At 35.2% G+C, this 22131-nt stretch overlaps 1 long non-coding RNA gene across 1 annotated transcript; it reads left to right on the top strand.

Moving 5' to 3' along the window:
* Positions 1 to 722: 722 nt before the first annotated feature.
* LOC116788555 lies at positions 723 to 21439 on the top strand. The gene is made up of 3 exons (XR_004357684.1): positions 723 to 805; positions 16057 to 16059; positions 21429 to 21439. It is a non-coding gene; the product is annotated as an uncharacterized LOC116788555 (long non-coding RNA).
* Positions 21440 to 22131: the final 692 nt, after the last annotated feature.

Genomic DNA, 22131 nt, shown 5'->3' with positions numbered 1-22131 from the left:
TCAAAATGAAGGAATTTTCCAGGATCAGATTCTGGGTTAATTTTAACTCTATGCTTATTGTAGAGTAGAGATTTACTATACATGCATTTAAACGGATCATTTTTGAACTTTTTCCAGTCTGTAAGAGGGAAAAACAAGCAAGAAAGAAGTGTACTTGTGTGCAATATCTGGAACAGTCAAGAAGAATAGTTTTAGATTATAGTAAATTCATGGGAGTTTTTTTCAGAAGTTAAACTTGTGCAAACTTATTATGAAAACATACAGACTATCATAACTCATTGCAAGGGTTTTCCTTGTATGCTGATGCTTGGATCTTACTGTCCTATGAGTTTGTAAGGCCATTAGTCAGCTCTTCAGCCACTGCTTTTGAGTTTAGTCCATCTCAGAAATAGACACCATACAATTTACAAGACCATGATGGATATAGATATGTAAATGAGTAACCTGGACACTGTGCTATAAGACAGAAATTATTGCCTCCAAGAGGCAACTTTAAACAAAAATGTGATCAAATCCAGACATCAGAGGAAAATATAAAACACTTTAACTTATCTAAAAGTGTTAAAACTCAAGACTTACAGCTCAACCCATTGATCAAAATCAGCACAGATCCAAACTTCTCTGTTGTCACAGGTTTACTTATTCTAAAAATCCAAGTAGAAATTTTCCTTTCCCCTGCCCCACCGTAAGAGAAGGAAGTTGAACAAGGAGAGGGAAGGGGGAATTAACTATACAAAAGAACTAGCTGGCAGACCTGCATTCCTGGCTAATAGCTCATCTAAAAAACTGCAGGGAGGGGAGAGGAGTTTTTCTCCATCTCTACATACAAACAGGGAACACTTCACTTTGTGCCTTAACAGGGGCAAGGTGTGTTGGAAAAGCTCGGAGGCGGTTTGGCTCTCAACCTGGTCATCTGTCTGTTTTCCAGCCTCGGTTTGTCTACAGTCTGCTCTGTCGCCAGCCAAATCTGCACAGATTTCATCGTAGAGTTTGTGCTCACTGACGAACAAAGGGGGAGTCCTGTCTACAGCCAGCCGCAGACAGTGTGAGTTTAGTGGGAAAGAAACCACCTTTCTTTCCCCTTTCCCCCCTTCCCCTCCTTGCTGGGGGCAGGAGATCTCCATTTCGGCTTCTCCCGGGATCCGAGGCCCCCATGTGGCGACCACCAGAGCCCAACAGTGCCCTCTGCCAACTGTGATTAGAATCACACTAGAGGACAGAGAACTATCAGACTCTTTCCTTTTTGAAGGGGACTTTTTGGGTACAGGATTGTTGCTTAGTTGTTTTTGTGTTCTGTTTCTGTTTTCGCCAATAAACATATATCTTTTAATAAAGGGTTGTTATTTCTTCCTTTTTCCATACTCCCTTGATTGGAGTCTCTTAATTTCGTATTTACAACTGCTGCGAGAGAAGAGTTTGGTCTACCTCATAACTCATCCTCCTTAGCAAACCACTACAGTCTCTTTAAACTGAGACATCCATACAGTACATCAAATTACTTTTCTTTTTTTTCATAAACATATCTATTTCAACTCAAATATAATCTACAATTTTTTTACAGTTTTAGCTACTTTTTAAGGGAAAAACATTCTGTATTATAGTTTGGGCCCCTGTTGAATCACAGAGATGGATACAACCTGTTAATGATAAAAAGGTTCTCAAACAAATGTGGTGCCTTACTTAGATATAGACTTTAATCTGTCTCAAAGTGCCTGTAGAAGCAGCAGGAATTCTAATCAGTGTTTTATAGCAGATTATAGAAATAGAGATATTCATAATTTAGGAAGTCAGGAAAGAAATTCCTTTGTTACAGTGCCCACTGCCCTACTTCTTTAATCAATTCATACTATATTCTCTCTCTGTAAATTTACCAAGGTCCATATTTAAGCTGGCTTCCATGTCAGAAGACAGTTTCAAAATCTCACTTTTCTGATAGCTAAAAATTTCTAATCAGTTTTCACTCTGATTTATGCGCAGTTTACACAACTTTGTTATACACATAGACGAAATTAGCAGGTGCTTTGGCCAGTAGTACTGGATTAGAGACAATAAAAGTCAGACAGCTCTACCTATTCCAAAACCACTGCTGACTCATATTCAACTTGCCATTGACCAGGACCCCCAGGTCCCTTTCCATGGCACTGCTTTCCAGCCTCTCATTCACCAATCTGTACGTGCATTCAGCGTTGCCTCAGCCCAGGTGCAGAATCTGGCGCTTCCCCTGGTTTAACTTTATATGGTGGATGATTACCAGGAGGGCCAACTGTGTCCTGGGGGGCATCAGGCAAAGCATCACAAGCCAGTCGAGGGAGGGGATTGTCCTGCTCTGCTCTGCACTGGGGCAACCTCACCTTGAATACTGCGTGCAGTTTGGGGCACCGCAATATAAGAAAGACATTAAGCCATTAGAGAACATCCAAAGGAAGGCAACAAAGATGGTGAAGGGCCTTGAGAAGAAGCCATACAAGGAGTGGCTGAGGTCACTTGATCTGTTCAGCAGGAGCAGAGGAGACAGAGGGGAGACCTCATTGCAGTCTGCAACTTTCTTGGGAGGGGAAGAGGAGGGGCTGGCACTGGTCTTTTCTCTGTGGTGACCAGTGACAAGACCCAAGGAAATGGCCTGCCGTTGTTTCAGGGGAGGTTTAGGTTGAATATTAGAAAGAGGTTCTTCACCTAGAGGGTGGTTGGGCACTGGAACAAGCTCCCCAGGGAAATGGTCACGGCACCAAGCCTGACAGAGTTCAAGCAATGTTTGGATGATACTCTCAGGTCCAAGGTGTGATTCTTGGGAATGGTCCTGTGCAGGGGTAAGGGTTGGACTCGATGATCCTTGTGAGTCCCTTCCAACTCAGCATATTCTGTAATTCTATGGAAAAACTAATACCAGCTTCTTTATTAGTGACCTGGTTGCTTACGGATATGACAGACACTCATATGAACCAAAAATCAACTCAAAGAATATTTCTGTACTATGAATGAGTATGCAAAAGTGCAATCAGAACACTGCTTGTGTGCCTCTAAATATAATAATACTCTTCATGGGGCGGGAAAACAATGTTACAAAATACCCTTGGGGTTCGATTTTTTGCAAATAAAGCACAAAAGTCCCCTCAGTATAGTTCTGATTGAAAGGCCAATTAGCTGTAGTTTAGAGATGCTTTCAAGATGTTTTAATTTTTGCTAAGTTTGTCAAATGTTCTTTCTGCAAAACAGCCTGATTGCAGTTCCCACTATGGTTGATATAGAAGTTTCCTTCAAAATATTTTTGTCAGACATTATAAAGCAGAAACTTTCCGTATTCACACATTTTTTCTTGTAGATTTATCACTATATCTAATAACTGATTAATCTGAAGATAGCCACCTAGAGGTGACCATGAAGGTTGCCAGTGAGAGTTTTCATTTGGAATTTTGTGTACTAGTAACCAAAAAAGAGTCTATTTCAAAACTTAAAAGCCATAACATGAATAACTGCTCTGATACCCCTCATGATTTCCGGACACCAACACAAGCCTACTACCTGCAGTCTCTGGATCTCTGTGTATTTCTGTGCATGGTGCAGCTCATCCCTTTCTTTCTCCCCCAGGAAGGCAAATTTTTTATCAGATGTTGTGTTTTGAAGTATAGGAGTTTATTTTGCACAAACAGTTCAAAAGAGCCATGGTTGAAAAGACATAAATATAGTTGTTGTTCCTGCATTTTATTTAATTTGGTGAGGGTATGCTTGTTTCATAAATTCATGGGAAAATTTAGCTTGGAAGTGACCTCAAAACATAACTGATACTCCATTTTGGCCTGAAAACAACCAGCTGTCTCAGCCTCTCCTCATATGCTCCAAGTCCTGATCATCTTGGTGGCCATCCACTGGACTTGTTCCTCTTTGTTAGTGCCTGTCTTTTCTGTGTTGTAGGATCCAAAAGTAGATACAGTACATCAGAGGTACTGTATTATAGAAAGTACTGATTATAGAAAGGAATAGTAACTTTCCTCAATGAGCTTAATGAACTGTTGCTACTATGCTCTACTATGCAGCTACCACCAAGGGCACACTGATGACTAATATTCAGCTTCTTGTCAACCAGGACACTCATGTCCATTAAGCAAAGTTGTTTTCCTGCAAGTCTGCCCATATTTTCTACTACTATGTGCTATTTGTTTGGGCTTTTTTTCAACATATTTCTCCAGGTTGCTAAGCTCCCTTTAATTGACAGCTCCTCCCCCCAGCATATTGACCATTCCTTCCCAATTAGATGTCACCTGTGAACTTGCTGAACTTGCATTCTGTTTTGACAGCAGTTTAATAGTGATGATATGAAACAGCATTGACTTTTGAAGAATGTGACTCATAAATGACTTCCAGGAACACTTTGGACTTTTGATCACTACTCTTTGACCCTGTATTCATTTTAATATTGAAAAGGGAAACTTTCTGCAACCTCAGATATACACTGGAAAATGCAAAAAAACCTGCTTTCACTTGCTTTGCTTTTTTGCCATTCATTTTTTCCAAAGAAACTGTTTACAACAAAAAATATGCCAAATTTACTTCACTTATAGATAACACAAATATTGGACAGGAAATTTTTACAAATAGTATGCAAGATCTACTGACTAATTGATCAGGTTTTGTTTGGATCCCCCATCGTTGGGTGTACTCTATACAGTAGAACATCCTAGATACTTGTTAGTTTATAACAAAAGTGTTAACAAAATCAACCTCTGCTCAATGTTACACCTCCATTCCCATACCTACAAGCAGTATGGCTGTGTAATTGTACCTTTTCCTGCACTTCGTTTTTTCACTTAAAGGTTTTTTTTGTGAGTCTTGAAAAATATTGATGTTAACTCTCCTGTCTCCATATTTTTTACCTCAAAATACCATAATTTAAAATGTGTCTTTCCAGTTCTCAGTTATATAGATCTTCTTCTCTTCTTTCTGTGTAGACTTTTACAAAGCTTTAGTCACAGAATCAAGTCTACTTTACATGTGTGGCAGCTGGTTTTGCATGACAGTCACAAAAACTAAAGCCAGTAAAAGTAAGACAAAAAACCTCTTCACAAATACATCAATAAAATAATTTTTTAATTTGAATTTGATTGGAATGTGCTTATATCCATGCCTCTGTTTTGCTTTTATTAATCGAATTTCAGAATGATTCTGAAATCTAAAAATAAACCTTTTTATAAACATTCTTTCTTGTATGGTGCTGCTCCCTGTCTAAGATTAAAAAGTTCCTGTGAAGCAATTAAATTTTTAATGACTGGAAAATTGGAAGATAAATATTCATGAAAGGTTGTCTGTCATCAAAACTGTATTGTTAGTACATTCTTAAGTTTATTCATAAATCTTTGCAAAAGACCCAAGTTCTGAACCATGAAGATATTCGTATTTATTTGCAGTTCTGAGTTGCACTATTACCATTTTGATGATATTTATTAGAAACAATCACATATGGGAAAACATGAGTCATGTGCTAAATCTAAAGATAAGGCCATTTCCAATGAGCAAATAATTTTCATCTAACCAACTTTCTAATTGTTATATCAATTTAGTGCAGTATTTGTTGTGAATAAACAACTGGTTTTCTCAATTCTATGCTAAATTGGGAAAAAAAATTACAGACTAGTAGCTACCAAGGAAGATACTGCCCCAGACCCATTTCATGTGACAAACTAAGCAAAAAGAAAAAGAATAGTGAACAATCTGATACTCAGGTCTTTTTTTCAACTATGGTATAATACATTAGAAAAAAGTCCTTTAGTGACTATCAAATAAAATGTCTGCCATTTATGAAATTAATATAATTAACAGTTATAGTTAAAACATTGACATGTTATAATGCACAAAGGAACTTCAATAACAGGTATAAATCCAAATGATATGACCAGGACTCTTAAGTAAAATGAGCTACTCAAGAAGATCATCTTCAGTCAGGGTTGTTTTTTATCTTAGGAATCAAAGGTACATCACTATGTCTGTTTCACGAATCAAACCAATTCTCCACTTCTACTGAATAATCTTAAAGAACATGAAATTACTGAAAATCACATAAATTATTCAAATTTTCGTCTAAAGCTTAAACCAGTCACAAGCCAATTAGTCAAACAGTGAATGAGAAACAAAAATCCTTACTTCAATATTTTTAACATTTTAATATTTTAACATTACAAAGTTTCAGTTAAACCAGTCAGTTAGCATTAGAATGTCAGCCAAAACATGTAACAGCTGGAACTCATTTTGCACTAACATTAGTCAGTTAGACATTTTGCTTAAAGCAGTTTACTAAACTCCCTAATAATAGAGGTATGAACAGATAACAACTTAGGTCATGACTTAGGTGTTTATGTTTCTCCAGTGATTATAGAGGAAACCAAATAAGCAAAATAGCTTACATGAGATGTTTGACTTTTGATAGTTAATGCTAAGATGAATTCTTTTGCCATTATCTATTATTTTCCCAGAAATTCCTTTGTAAGAAACTCATGACATTTTACTTTCTATGTACACAGGGTATTGGCACAGTGATTTAAATGGGTAATTGACCTTTCCATACTATCTTCTGCCTGCCTTCAGCATAATATAAATTCTTCCACAAAACAGTCTAGAATATGTTGGAGCAGCTACTTCCAGTGGAGTTACTCCAGTTTCAAATATCAAGGTGGGGTTTTTTATCCTTAAACTCATTTGGAAACATATTAGCTATTCCAGAATAAGCCAAGCAGCATAGTGAAATCTTCTCAAAGCCAAATGGGTTAATGTCTGAATTAAGAGTTAGAGAGTACTCTCAGCGTGGTACTAATTAGTGCCACCTAAATCACCCACATGTATCTATTGTAATTTTGCCTGATGCTACACTAGCAAGAATTACGGTTCTTTCAGAAAAACTTGAATGGCGTCGATCCTGAATTTTGCAGTACAGAAATGCCCACAGGCACACATAGAAACTGGATGGAAGCTTTGAGAGGTATGAGTTTAGAAGCCTTCAAAAGAACTGAACACATTCTTTCTTCAGTTTCTGTTCTGAAAGACTGTGCAGCCTTGCCATGCTGTTCTGTCACTTAGAGATCTTTCTGCATGGAATATATTGTTTACATTCAAGTCACTATTATCCCTTCCAGAGTCTTTCCCAGACAGAGGTACTGCAATGCTTCAGGGATCTTCAACTCTTGTTATTTATATGAGTGAGATTTTAAGACACAGAGAAAGATTTTACTTGTCTAATGGAAGTATAATGCAAAGGTTTTAAATACAATGCTGAGAGACTTCAAAAGAATTCCCACCAAGTGAGACTTGGCAATGCTAGCTCCGTCACACTGAAGTGGAAAAACCTGGAATTTTAACTTTATCTCTAGGAGCTTTTGCCTATTTTGCCTGGATCTTTAATGTTACTTGTATCCTGTGATTTAGTATTTTATTTTTCTTTTTCTAGACTCCAAGTAATCAAAAGCATTTGGACCTGAAATCTTACCAACATGTCCAATAGCATGCTATTAAATTCTGCATATTTAAAATGTCAAATAGTTTAAGAGACTCTTGTGCTTTCTAATATTTAAATATGAATAGGTAAAAAATACGTTTTCAAAGTTTAAAGCAAACTGTCACATGGCTGAATTATTTTCCCATATTACCACAATTGCATTTTGGCTATTGTGTAGATACAAAAATATAGTTCTGAAACTTGTCTGAGAAACTAATGTTGTTTATTAAGCTTCTTTGTGGTGGGATAACCATGGGATAAACCCTATGCAATTTGACTAAAAAGTATTTTAAGAGTTGAAAATATGAATTCTAAATGGAATCTGAACAAGTTGAATTGACTGTGAAGTTATTAAAATTACTCAGGTCACTGTAATAATGACCACATGTGTTAACTCAACTGAGTATACTTGTTCTAATTCAGAGCTGGTTGCAAAGCAAAATGGAGCTCCTTAACGGAAAAAAAGAACCAAAACTAAAACAAAAAAAAGTGGTCAAAACAGATTTAAATGTGCAGTTAATAAGGTATTCACACTGGATGTATTTGTAAAATATCAAGAAAAAATTAAAGCTGATTGAACACATTCCTAAATAAAAATTTTTCAAGATCCAGCATCAAAACATTTTTCTAAGTACCTGTATTCCAAACCCATCTTCCCAGACCTTAACCTTTAATTCAGGTTACTAATCTTAAAAAAAAAACCAAAACCCCCAAGCAGCACAAAAACCCAAAACCAAACTGGAAAACAAACAAAACAACCCAAATACCACCCCCCCCACAAAAGCCCTTTTGAAAGCCATGTCAGTGTATCTTTGATGTCAACCATCTTAATGAAATTGTTGATTCTAGGTCACTGTTGAAAAAATATGTACCTTAGGGTCATTGAGATAACTATCTAGAGATTTCAGAAGTGAAGAATAGATGTTTGAGAACAGGAAATCTCCACTTATGTTGAAGTAGTACATGAATGCATCAAATTATTAGTAGCAATTTTTAAAGTCCGTAAAAGACTACAGTGCTGGCTCTGTAATGTCATTCTGGGAATTTCCTAATTCCCAGATAAACGTGGAAGAACAATCTAATGATTAAATGAGAGTACTGAGAGATCTAACATGACTTGCTATAGTGTGCTGTGTGAGAAATACATAAACACTTCAGTTTGGTCATCTTAAAGTGATATGCAAAATTAATTTTTATTCTCAGAAGAGTTTATAAAGGTAATTCAATGGTTTTGGCATTCTATGCATCATGATTATTACTTTACCAAATAACTGCATTAAATAAAACAGGGACAAAACAATTAATTCTTATGTGTATTCTTTTTTTTTCTGCTAAATACTGTTACAGAAAGATTCACTGTACCTGACCAGAATGAGATTCCCTGTGATAAGTTACATGAACTATGTTTAATAAGTAAATAAACCAGGGGAAGAGAACAGATCTCCCTTCATGACTACATTTAAATTTTTTTGCTAAAGTAACAAGAGACAGAAAGTGGATTCTGTTAACAGAGGGTAATACCACCACCATATCAGGGGGAATGTTCCCAGACATCAAAACTGGGGGGTGGATAACACTGACTAAAAAGACTCATTCCTTCCCGTGACTGCATAGCACTGATAAATCAGAGCCATTTAGTGATCAGGAATATTACATATGAGGTTTTGTCACGCACAGATTATAAGGTTTCAAGTTTTATTTATTTCTGAAACCATGATTATGTGTATTTTATTTTTTATAATTTTTCTTAGTACTCTATTGAAGTCACTTATCTTTTCCTTAAAAGTGATCCTGTATCTCCAACACACTGAAATTGCCTCTTTAGTTATGGTTCAGCAACCTCTGATGTTTATTTATGTTCCTGAATAAGAAATAGTACCTTCTTCAGGCAGTATTAAAAAAAAGTTTACATGGTGAACATAGGTATAGTTGATGTATATAGTTTAACCACTGACAACTATTTCCATAAATGCAGCACTCTCTTCTTGCACAGTAAAATATGCATTAAGTTCATATACTTCATTAGAAATGAACAGGAATGTAACTTTGTTCATCTCTTCTGAAAACTGCTTTTAATATAATGTGGATTCTTTTGCATATAATCTATTTTAGAGCAGGCACTTTAGGGTACATGCAAAACATGCTATTCCAGAAGGGTAGATGTCATGCTTTCTCCAAAACTTCCTCATGACAACAACACTGAATAATAGCTACAGGTTTTCATTAGTGAGTCAAACCACTTTAATGAGGTCACTGTCTTCTCTGCATTTAACCCAGAAACAGCAGCACTGAGAAGACAATTAATTTGACTAAGGCTTGCCTATTCAGCGACAGAACAAGAAAACATGTTTTCCCTGAATCTCATTCCAAGTCTCTAAACTAGGTTGTTTCTAATCTAGTGGTTTAGAAAAAGAAGGAACATGTAGGACATTCAAAATTACCATTTGATTGTCTGTCTTACTCATTAAATATTTCTTTATAGAATAGTGGTCATTTTTTGTTGAAAATTACCCATAACATATAATTAACTAGCCAATATAAAAAAAAAAGAAGTGTGAGTAATGTTTTACAAATTTTATTTATTTCAAAGTATCCTCTATTTTTTTTTAAGTATTGTTATTTTTATGTGAATGAAATTTTCCTCATTTGACCAGCTTGCTGAAAACTTTCAAGAGAGAAATCATGCTTATATATTAGGAAGTAATTTTTTCCTGAGAGAGTAATCAGCCATTAGGATGGACTGGCCAGGGAGGGGGTGGAGTGAGTGTCCCTGGAGGTGTTGAAGGTGAGACTGGATGTGGCATCAGTGCCATGGTCTGGGAAGCACAGCGGGGTTGGATTAAGGGTTGGACTTGATGATCTTGGAGGTCTTTTCCAACCTGGCTGATTCTGTGATTATGTTGCACAGTAATATCTGAGATGACAAAATAGGGGGTTTTCTAGATAAAAATTAAACTTAAACCTTTCCCTAAATGAAATAGATATGCATAAGTATTCCTGAGCGTCTAAGAAATTTAAGTTGAAAAACCAAAGAGACTCAAATTTTAGCAGAAACTTTCACTGCAGATGTCTCCTAATCAGGTAGAGCTCAGATTTGGAAGACCACAGTAGGGTTATGTATAGATATTGAACCTAGTTAGTAGTAAAAACCCTTTAAAAGAAAAAAACCCAAAGTTTCACTGAATTCCAGGGAATCTACATCTGGTAGTATATATTCATTAAGAAAGGCAAGATAAAAATCCCACACTTAATATTTTTGTTTTTATGTAAAAATGACAATAACAACAACAGAAAAGGAGTTCCTGTTCTAAGGGGCAGTTTTAATTATGTCATAGAAATACTGAAAAAATAGAAAGATTTTAAACTAAATTGCATAAAGATTCAATGTAGGAATTTTCTTAATCACATGCAAACAGAAATACAAAGTCAGTGAGCTGAGACAAAGACCTGCAATTTGTGCAATTACGCTTCCTGAACAGCTCCCTGAAGATCAATGGGGCTTTTTTGAAAGGGTTGCCTCTTGCCTTAAGGACTGCTGATATCTCATAGGAAATATTGAGAAAATGGGCACAGGACATGTAAGAAGAAAGATTTTAAAGTAATTCTGTTCTGTATTTTTTTCTGTAATTCAAAGACCTTTTGGGGTTTTTTCCCATAAAAAATGCATAGTTTCTCAATGTGAGCCTTTTGTGTGTGTGTGGACTTTTTTGGTTTTTTTGGTTGGTTGGTTTTGGTTTGGGTTTGGGTTTTTTTGTTGTTTTTGTTTGTTGTTTTTTTTTTTTTGTTGGTTTTTTTTGGGTTTTTTTTGTTTTGGTTGGGTTTGGTTTGGTTTGTTTTGTTTTTTTTTTTTTTTTTTATTAGTGTCTTTTTTCTTTAATAAAGAGTGATCTTTAGAAATTTTAGTCTGGCCTTCAGATTCATTTTACTCCTAAAGGTTTATAGCCTCATTCTTTCCAATCTATACTGGTATTATACTTCAGTGTTTCTGTTCACTGAATGTTCAGAAGCACAGAATTAGTATTTGGATGGTATTCAAAAGGATGGTCTTCTGCAGCCTTTTGAGAAGCTTTTCCCACAATTTTTTGGCCATCAACATATTCTATATGTAATCATAAAGACCAGGCTGGGTATATGGAAATGCTCAGCACAAACAAAAAAATATACATGATTGCACAGTCTATAATTGCAAGATGATGTAGATACACCAGAAGCTGAAAGAAATGTCCAAATTTCCATTAGACCGGTATGTCCTAAGGTTGTGTGGTTAACCATACAGTTCTAAAAAAACTTTTAGAAAATATTTATTTCATGTACAATTTCCTAAAAATTCTGGAGGCAAAATAACAAATGTAAGTTCTCATCTGTACTTCTTTAAGAAGTTTTGTGAGTTATAGTCAAGGACTTTCAATACTTCAGGATTTCACCAGTGGAAGTTAAAGAGAGAGTGGCTATAAATGACTCAGTGGAAGACTGTATTTCATATATATCTGTTCCACATACTGTGTTATGAAAGATACCTTTTCCATACAGTTCCCTTCGTTGAAAGAACCTTTCCCTATGTTCAACCAAGGAATAGAGGTGGTGTTTTCCCAGATCTTACTAAAGATTTAGTAAAAGTCCTCCAACTTTTCATGCTTCCTGGGAACCCTCAAACTTCCTATATATCTGCCAATTTTTCTGTTGTCACTGTGAGGATTCTAAGTTTAAATGTTTCTAATTATTGAGCTGATTGATATGTTCCCAAATTTTTTTAAGAATTAAGCAGTTCAGAACTGTGACTTATATATGTGATTTCTTCGAAAAACAAAGTACAATTTGAAATAAAGGGAAATTTTTCAACCTGATAACTTTTTTTTGCAAAATCTTTGAGATATGGTGTAAGTAACAGAGATTCTTCTCAAAGAATTCCATGAATCTTTTATGACTAGAGGTGTTAGGGGCTAAATACAGTTGTCTCTTTCATCTGTTTCTAAAATAATTCCTTTCCCCACCAAGTGCTTCACAATCCTAGCTTACTTCCTTCATCACAGAATAAGGATCTTCCAGTTCAAAAAAATCAACAGCTATGTAAAACACAATAGAAACATCAGAGATATTTGAAGACACAACTTGAAACAACTCCTGTTTAAAAAGACAGAGGGAATTCCTCAGATATTTTTGCAACAAATAAAGGACATTCATTTGTAAGATCATAACAGATGTGAAAAAAATATGTTTAGTTTCAATATTTTTCAATTATTTCCTATAATCTAGAAAGCAATAATAGATGTGCCATATATTCTCTCATTTATTGTTTTATTGGACTTGTAGTGTGATAACAAAGCTGCTCTGTGTCTAGATTAGCTGTATTAGCCTTCTATATCGATTAATGTACAATGCTGCAAGATGACCATCCAAAAGAAAAAATAAAAGTTCCTAATCTAAGAGTTCTACAGGTTTAAAGGATTTTCACCTCCTTCAACTATGTATGAGGAGAGGGAGTACTACTTTAATTCAAGTTCTAGTTATTAAAGAGGGGATAGTGTGTTAGAAAGGTAACACATAAGTTGTAAGCTTTCTCTCGATTTGCCATGTTAAGACAAAATAAATTCTAAGTCTACCATTAAACTCGAGTTTTCAGGATGGTATTTATCTGCATTGTAGTACGTCAGCAAGTAGCAAATGTTTTTTAAATGAAGTTTTGTTCCAAACTAGTTAGGTTTATAATATTTATTAGCGAGAGGATTGAATTAGTACTGAGTAAGATTTACTGTAAATTTCCATATAGATTTTCATTCCAATTGCTTTTTTCTATTTTCTCTCTTTCATATATATTCATATACAATACTCTCATAAAAAATATCTAATATTATGAATTCTGGAAATTACTTGCTGTACAAAACTTATTTGGTGCTCAAAGTGTATCTAAGTACACCTGATAAGATTCTGATTAGAAAAGCCTAGCTGTTTGTTCTGATTCTGTTTTGGTTTTGGTTTTTTTAAGCCAATTCCGCATATTTTGTACTTACAGAAAGTTCTGTCATCATGTACTTCACTGCAGTTCCCATGGAAACTCTTTCATTTCTTTGTGTGTCTGTTTTGCCTTTTGATTTGATGCAGTAACAGCTGGTGGTCATCCTGCAATCCAAATTAAATAAAGAGTTCATTGATTTTACTGCCCTCATAGTCTCTTTCTCTCTCCAGCATTGACCTCCTCTTCATATATTGGTGAAGAAGCACATGATACTGAAGGACATCTGTATAACCCATACATATTCACTTATGTCATATGAACAATATACACAAAGGTACATTAAACCATTGGTGGGACGGTGTGAAAATAAACTGAGCATTGAAAATGGCATTGTGTGAGAGACATACTGGTACCTGAGCAAAAGATATGGACTTTGCATATGGTTAAGCATAAGTAAACCCATTTGGGTAGAACATGAATTCCAACCAACCCTCAGATAAACCTTATTTTAGTTCAAATAGTATGATAAACTAGTGTTTCAGTTGCCATGGGCAAAGCAGTCTTGATGCCAAGACTATCACTTCATTTGATCTATTGCTAACTAACATAAATTTTTAGTTATGATCTCATGTATTTAAAAAGCAAAGACAACATCAGCCAAAAAATACTTCACCTTTTCTCCTTGTTTCTGAGGTTTTGCTTTGCTCCAACACCTCTCCCTCCCCCCTTCCTAGTCTCAATTTCCCTTACTTTTGTAGAACAATACATGCAGTCCTTCTCACACCCTATGGAGAGGCAATGGGCAGCACAAGATTGTAGGAGTGGGGTTTTAGGAAGGATGCCAGAGGGGCATCCTGGGACATGAAGTCCAAATGTACTCCAGTAGATATAGGTACTGGAGTACCTCCTGGTGATTGGTCAAGGGAGTCACGTGTTGCTTTGAGGTGCTTATAAAAGGTGTTGTCTCATTTGAAAAAACAGATTTGGTTGCCAAAACAGATTTGGTCAACCAGACATGTCCGTATGATTTGTTTATTTATTATATTAATAAGCCATACAAGATATAGAGGTCTGTCTGCTGCTCTTTGCATCTTTTTTCCTCCACTGCTTCTCACTTTTTGAATTATTTCCTATGCTCAAGTGTGGAGTATTCATGGGCTGCTGTACACTTCAGGGTGACCCTGCCCTGGCAAGGGTCCCCTCAGGGGCCCCACTCCCTCTGGGGGTGTCAGTGCCTGAGTTCCTCCACAGGTTACCTTCACTTTAGGTCTATTCCTGCCCCACTGTGGGTTCATCCATGGGGCCCAGTCCCTCAGGGTATCCCTGAGCCAGCGTGGATTGTAATAATCTGGTGAAACTCAAAAATAAATGCTATGTGGTGCCATTTTGGTAAGTGGGGATTTTGCACATCTTCTCCCACGCTACAAGCAATGGAAACTTTTCTTTATGTAAAATCATATAAATTTGCCTTTACTAATCCCCCACTGACTTTCTATCAATCACCTGAATAATGGTTACTTTTTTTTCCTTTTTTCTTGTTCTAATTATACTGTTTTGAATCCCACCATTAAGCATTTCAGGCATAATTCAGACCACCTTTTTCTCTCTCTTCTCCCACTCCTTTCTTTTCTGAAGACCAACACCTAAGCAAGAAACCTGCAGGAATAAGAAGAACTAAGCAATTTTGTTAGGTGTGTAATAACTTCTTTTCTCTACAGGCATCATGACCTTCAAGAGGAATGAACTCATGACCTTTTTCTCTGCTTATTAAAGGAACATCTTTATTACTGGCTGTAATATCAGACAGTAAAGTGAGGAAATAAATTCTATACACAGAGAGATAATATCAGGTCTTATATTCACAGAAGACTAGATTAAGACTAGATTAAGTTGAAGGTGATGTTAGTTACTGGAGTAAGGTCTGAAGACCTTTTGCAGCAAAAAAGAGCGTATTTACTTATTTTTCCCTCTTTGCTAAGCTCTCCATACACATGTACCATAGCAGCTGGAAATTACTGGTGGTTTTTCATTTGCATACTCACACCTTATTACCTAGTGTGTCTGACTTTGAAAATTTAGGTAAATGCTAAAATTAGAACTTCATTGTAATAATTACTTAACAATAGTCAACTAGATTCTTACAAATATATGTTTATTAATATTGAGAAACAATCAGAAAAGATGCTTTCCTTTCCTCCAAATTTTACTTAGTTTCTAAAAATCTAGTAGGATTACATGGCTAACAAATACTATGAAAAGAAAATTTTAACAACAGATACATAAGCTGAAAAAAAAAGATTACGTTTCATTTGCTGCTAAGGATTCTTTATTCTTTAAAGCCAATTTTTCTCCTTCGAAGGGCAATTTGCAAAACAATTTGAACTTGTTGGGAACAATAACAATATTTATTCTATTTCCTGTACAGTGAAAGTCCACATACATGCTAAGTACATAGGCCACTGCTAAGTGCATAGACCATTGCTAAGTACATAGACCATTGCTACCCTGAAGATTTATTTTTTTTAATTAATATTATTTATTTTCAAAAAGGTGAAATAATTTTTAAATGAAAGAGTGATTGTCCTGCGGACACCTCTGTGATATACTTGAGTCCTTGGATTATTAGGATGTAGAAGTAGTTTTAGAAGCAGAGAGCAGTAAGAACAGTAACAAAGGTAAGGTGTTTGTTCTGAATTCTCTATTTTGAAGATTTTACTTACTAAACCAGAGAAATTATGCATCTATCTGAGTATCAGTGGAGAGACAAGCAACAAGATCCACAGATTTTGAAAGTTATGGATGGATAATATTTAAATGAATGGAAATGTTATCATGTTGCTTGTGTGGGCATGCAGACGATTATATTTTTTTTTTAAATAAAGAATCAACTATAAAAATCAGTATAAAAAGCATAAAAGCCTTAAATCTATTATTGTCATTGCTTCTTTTCTTGGCAACTACAGCCATTAGGAGCCAAACCTCCTTTTACCCTATCATATATTTTTTCAGGACTTTTCCATTTCAGTGATTTATTTTTCAAAATATTTTAAATGGAATTAAAAGGACTATGAAAAGAAAATTTTTGACTTATTGTTACATGTGGTGAAAAGATTGTACCACTCACAAAATATTTACTACTCTGTTCTATAATTGTCAGTGACTATTGTAATGTTGCACTTTTGAAAAAGTTGATTAATTTCATGTTTTCTCTTTGTCCATCAGAATGCTTAAATAAAATCTATTGAGGTTACAGACCCAGCAGTCTACTTATGTAAATTATATAAACAAGGATTGGGAGTCCCAGGACCATCAGTTCTCAAACACAGCACTGTGGTTTAGAGGTCTTAGTTCAGTTTCAGAACTAATCTTATAAGGATAACCTGGACTATGCGATTAGATCTATCACATGTCCCTTTGAAACAGATTTTCATGTTAATTTTCATACTCTTTTAAATACTCTTTTAGATGCACAGATGCCCAAGATTCTACGTGTCTAGTAAGCAGTTACTAGATACCCACAGATGAACTGGAGATGAGCACTTGATTTTTTTGAAGTATTGGACTTCCTGTACCTGTGCAGAGAAATTCTACGTCACAGTTACTCTGAGCATAACATTAAAAACTTGGCATATGCAACGTGTTGTGTATTTTTTAATCTGTTTGACACTGTCCTAGTTCTTCATATTTAAAATCTGACAAACCTAGTTGAGTAAGAGGACCTGCCAGAAAGGAGAGAATCCTCCCTGGAGTGTTATTTGTTTACTCAAAACTGTATTATTTATATAAATACATTCTGTCATTTTTAAGTGTAATAAGTTGAAATTCTATATCTGCTTCCATCTTCTGAACATAATTTCTTACTCCATAAGCATCAGGGCCTGTATAGAGCCTCAGCTCAAAAAACATAGCTTGGATCAGCAGTTATTTTGTTGTTCTCATAGTGATGTCAAAGTGGGCTTCAACTGTGTCACCATGATTCTTGTCACTGGGAATCTGACAGGGGCTTTGCCTCTTTCTTTAGTAACTACCTCTTTAGATCCTGATCTCACCTTAGTCTATGTGAATATTTCTTCAGATGTCTATAATCTGCAGCTGTATAAACTAAGTACAGGATGAACAGCAAGTTTTAGAAATAGTATGCCATACTCTTCCATGAATACTGCCACTGTGCTCCAAAATCATCCTAGCCTATGACTGATAAATGTGTATTTATCTTTCTCATTTGAAAAAATAGTCTTGTATTGTAATAACTGTTTTTGCATCTGTTATAGAGAATAGAGAAAGAAAAAAGGATTTATTCCTGTACCAAGGAAAGGTTAAGAAAAAAATAAACACAAGGCAAGAAAGAGCTCTTAAATAATAAATACATTTACTGTAAATATCTTATCAGCAATTTAGATGTTTGTGAATCTCTTCATGCACTGGGTAAAAGAAATTATCTCTTTCTGCTGAGTGGGTATGACATGATTCATTCTGCTTTTTAATCAAGATGATCTATTGATAAGAGACAACATTTAACAACCTGACTGGGATCAGCTAGTCACACTTTATAGCAAATTTTAATTTGGATCATAAACTGTGAAGGGGGATCATTGCCTAGGGATATGAAGAGATGTACACAGGATGAGAAGACATCCTGTCTTTTCTCTCTGAAAAAGGTATTTCACTCTAATACTGGCTTTTTAAATGTTTATTTCTACACTATTTAAGATTTACTGTATTTTATGAATGCTGTAATGTGATCCACAGACAGGAACTTTCAAATACTTTTGTAATCATTCACATCAAGTGATCCCACAAAGATTTACAGGTTTCAGACCAGGACTGGAGTAATACTTTCCAATAAATCCAGTCTATTTAAAATACAAAATGACCACTCCCTGAACTGGCCTAAAGCTCTGTAGGTCAGCTGAAATCAGTACATCCACAACAGTACAATCAGGGTTCTACAATCCATTAACTAAAATCCTTACTCCAAACTCTAGTGGCTAGACAACAGTGCTAAAGGAAGTAGTTACATGGGAGTTTATGATGTGATGAGAGAGGTAACAGAGGCAGCCTGAAAATGTAGAATTTCAGAAAGGCTGTGAAAGAAAAACACAGATAATTGTTTAATGTAGACCACAAATCTCTTTTACAAGAGAGTCTAGGACCTCATTGCCCACAGTGGAAGAGAGTGAGAATAGATAGAAACAAAAGGCGCACAGGAACAAATGGAGGAGCATTAGGAAATTATATAAAATACAGTAAATAATGGCATGCTTTTAAGCAGTTATAATCTCAAAAAGGTATGGTGCGTTTGAGGCTTTCCTTTTTATATTTTTGCAGACATTATGTGGAAGTATCCTCAAGTCATACTGTAAATATTCACTAAGGCAGGTTTTGATCTGGATGTTGTCTTTCAAAGTTATACAGAAATGATAGGAATTTTTTTGCTTGAATTACCCTATTTCCTTTTTTATGCTAATATATAATTTTTATTTCCAAGGTTTTCTGTCTGCCCAGATTAAACAGAACTCCATATGGAAATCGGACCATGAGCCTTGGAGCTTTATATTTTGGCCAAACTTTCCCTTTAAACTGCCTTATAATATTTAATGCTATATCTGCATCTTATTGTGTTCCCAAATCTAGTTATGTTCTATGGTTAATCATTTGCATAATTCAACCAATTACTTAACAAATTTCATCAAATCAATATTCTTGTAGTAGTTTTACTGATAAGGTATAAAATAAATCTAGCTGTGACTTTTATTGTAGGCATTTGTGTATGTAATATCCATTACCTCAATTTGCTCTCTCTCATTGTCTTTCTGGCAAAATCCCCACTGTATTCCTACTCCCCCTTCACAGAAACATACAGACACTTTTTTACTACATATGAATTAACATGTCACCTTTTGCCTTGAAAGAAAATTGTATAATTGCATAAAAAATCCTCAAACTTAGAATAAGCCATATTATGTGTATTCTGGTGTTGCATTTAAACTACAACTTTGAAAGATCTCCTTGGTACTGTATAAACACAGTCAAAAAACCAACCCCTCCACTAAAGCACTAGAAACTCTCTTACACAACTTCCACTGAAAGCATTTAGAGTAATTTGTTTCAACATCTTATGTGGCAGAAATTAATTTTAGGGGAAAATGCATTTACAGACTGAATTTGTGGGTGACAAAAAAGAATTAAATTAAATTTATGAGAGAAAAATAAAACCTGAAACAATAGTGCCAGCAAAACACTTAACCACTGTTCAGAGTTAGCATTTATTACAAATGCCATAACATCTGAGTTCCTAGTTGGACAATCAAAACTCCTCCCTACATTTTCTCTTTTTGTGTAACTATTGTCTACACAGAGATACTGGGACTTATGATTATGGAGAGACAAGTAGAATACATAAATTATTAATTTTTTTTTTTTCCAAACGATTTACTTAATTAAACCCTACTTATTCCTTATAAAATAGTCTGAAGTATTTTACATGTTATTGATCTTTTTCAGAAATCTTTGCCATGACATTGTATTTCTTAAGTACTCCAAAGGTACACAGCAGAAGCAAGAAGATTTGGCTTGTTGTTAATAGTAGCCATCATTCACTCTAAGAATGTAGAAACACAGAACAAAATCTCTTGTAAAACAAGCATCTTAAGGAAACCGTCAATACGAAGATCATACAGCTTACATACTATTCACAAAATTGAAAACAGCGCCTTTTCCTTTATTTCTTCAAGTTGTGTGCACAAGCTCTCTAGCTACCTTAGATTTTACAGACACTTCCAAAAGAAAATGAGAGTGTGGAAATTAAAATGGAAATGTAGTGGAAGTGCAAAAAGACAAGGTCATTGCAATGAAGTGAAGAAAGGAAAAGGACAGAGGTATTTCTGTCATAATCTAGGTGTCTAAGGCTGTTTTAGGGTTAAGTGTCTCCATAACATTCATCATACATATATCTGCTTAACTGTTGCTACCCACTCATGTCTTCAAACTGTAGGTGTCTACATTCTACAATTGCAGAACGCATGAGGCACATGCACAAAACCTACAATTCAAGTTGCTAAAATACATCTACGCCTCATCATGAAACAACTCTTACTCTCAGATGTTCAAATTCACCTTCTATCAAAGACCTTACTTTTAGTGTGTATCTAGACTTATACAAAGTTAGCTTGTATTTTGAAAGTAAGGCTTGTATTTCAACAAACCCAGTCTTAGTGATTGATAACTAAAGTCACCCTATGCAAACTTCTTAAGCCCTTAATCTGTGCGGACTACGTGAGTTGAGAAAAATAGGAGGCACTGTGAAAATGGATTTTTTTTATGAAGGGGGATTTCTAGCTGGTTTCCTGGGTCTCTTGCAACCCTGTTGGACTGTGTTTGTTTTTTCTCTTCTCTCCTTTCATGGCCATTTTTTTCTCTTCCACAAAAAAATTCCATTCAGTTTGGTGCCTAGGAATTTGTACAGGAACATATACAGAAGTAACCGATTCCTTTCCTCTTACGTGTGTTCTAGAACAATGGTATCTACAGAAGAAATGGTCTGTCTGAGTCTAATAATTTGGCCATATTTTCGTAAAATACTACAACAAATAATGTAAAGTTTCAAGTGCTCTGAGAATACCTTGTGGATGTAAGGGTACTGATGATCTCACTGGTATTTGTTATTAAGGCCTTCAGTCTTTTTTACTGAGTACACAGTACAGTTTCACATTCAAAACAGCTACCTCGATATATCCTGAGATATGTGTGAATACAAATTGAGAATACCAATTTACTGGTTTATCCCCAGCTTCTATAGCACTACAGATAATATCAATTATCTGAGCCACATTAGTGGAGATAGTGTTGTTGTTTTTTAAAGAAGATGGTTTATTTTTCTTTTCCTAAATTCAAAACTATTGAATTTAAAATAATTTCATGGATAAATTCTATAATTATCTCAGCAGTTGATGATGATCTACTAACATTAGATCTAGAGTTCAACTTGTCAGAATATAGAGGAAGAGCACCTAGATCTCTTGTATGCAAACAAAATAAGTACCAGTGCATAGGTAAGGAAAAGCAAAGTAGTGACAGGATATGAGAAATTACTTCAAACTGAAAAAGAGTAGATTTGCCTTGAACATTAGGAATAAATTTTTCACAATGAGGATGATTAGATGGTGAAACGAGTTGCCCAGAAAAGTTGTGGAAATCCCATCACTGGAAGTGTTCTAAGTTAGGTTGGACAGGACTTTAAGCAACCTGATATAGTGAAAAATATTCCTAAAAATAGCAGGGAGATTGGATAAGATGATCTTTAAAGGTCCTTTATGACCCACTGCTATGATTCTATAATCAAAAATTTTGTCTATTACCTTAAAACTGCAAAAGAATACTCCTGTGGCTACTATGAAGTTCCCTCATGTCCTGAACTGAAAGAAAAGACCCTTTTCCCTCTGTCTCATCAACTCACCTACTCAGAGGCTCTAAATATTGGGTCTTGCTACTGGTATAAGATTTTGTCTTTATGTACTTTTATCTCTTCCAGAAAAAACTAATAACAGATTCTTATTAACTATTAGTGGTGATGTCTACCCTGGTACTCTGAAAAGCCAGGTAGTAAAGTCCTCTGTTCTTTTTTACCCTAGTTACCAGCCTGTATGTACTGATCCATTAAAAAATTTGAATTCTAATAAGGTTATTCCTGTTTGAAGACATT

The sequence above is a fragment of the Chiroxiphia lanceolata genome, chromosome 6, assembly GCF_009829145.1.
Source record: "Chiroxiphia lanceolata isolate bChiLan1 chromosome 6, bChiLan1.pri, whole genome shotgun sequence".
In the NCBI taxonomy this organism is placed as follows: domain Eukaryota; kingdom Metazoa; phylum Chordata; class Aves; order Passeriformes; family Pipridae; genus Chiroxiphia; species Chiroxiphia lanceolata.
The sequence above is the reverse complement of the archived record's forward strand: the minus strand, read 5'-3'. Positions and strand labels throughout refer to the sequence as shown.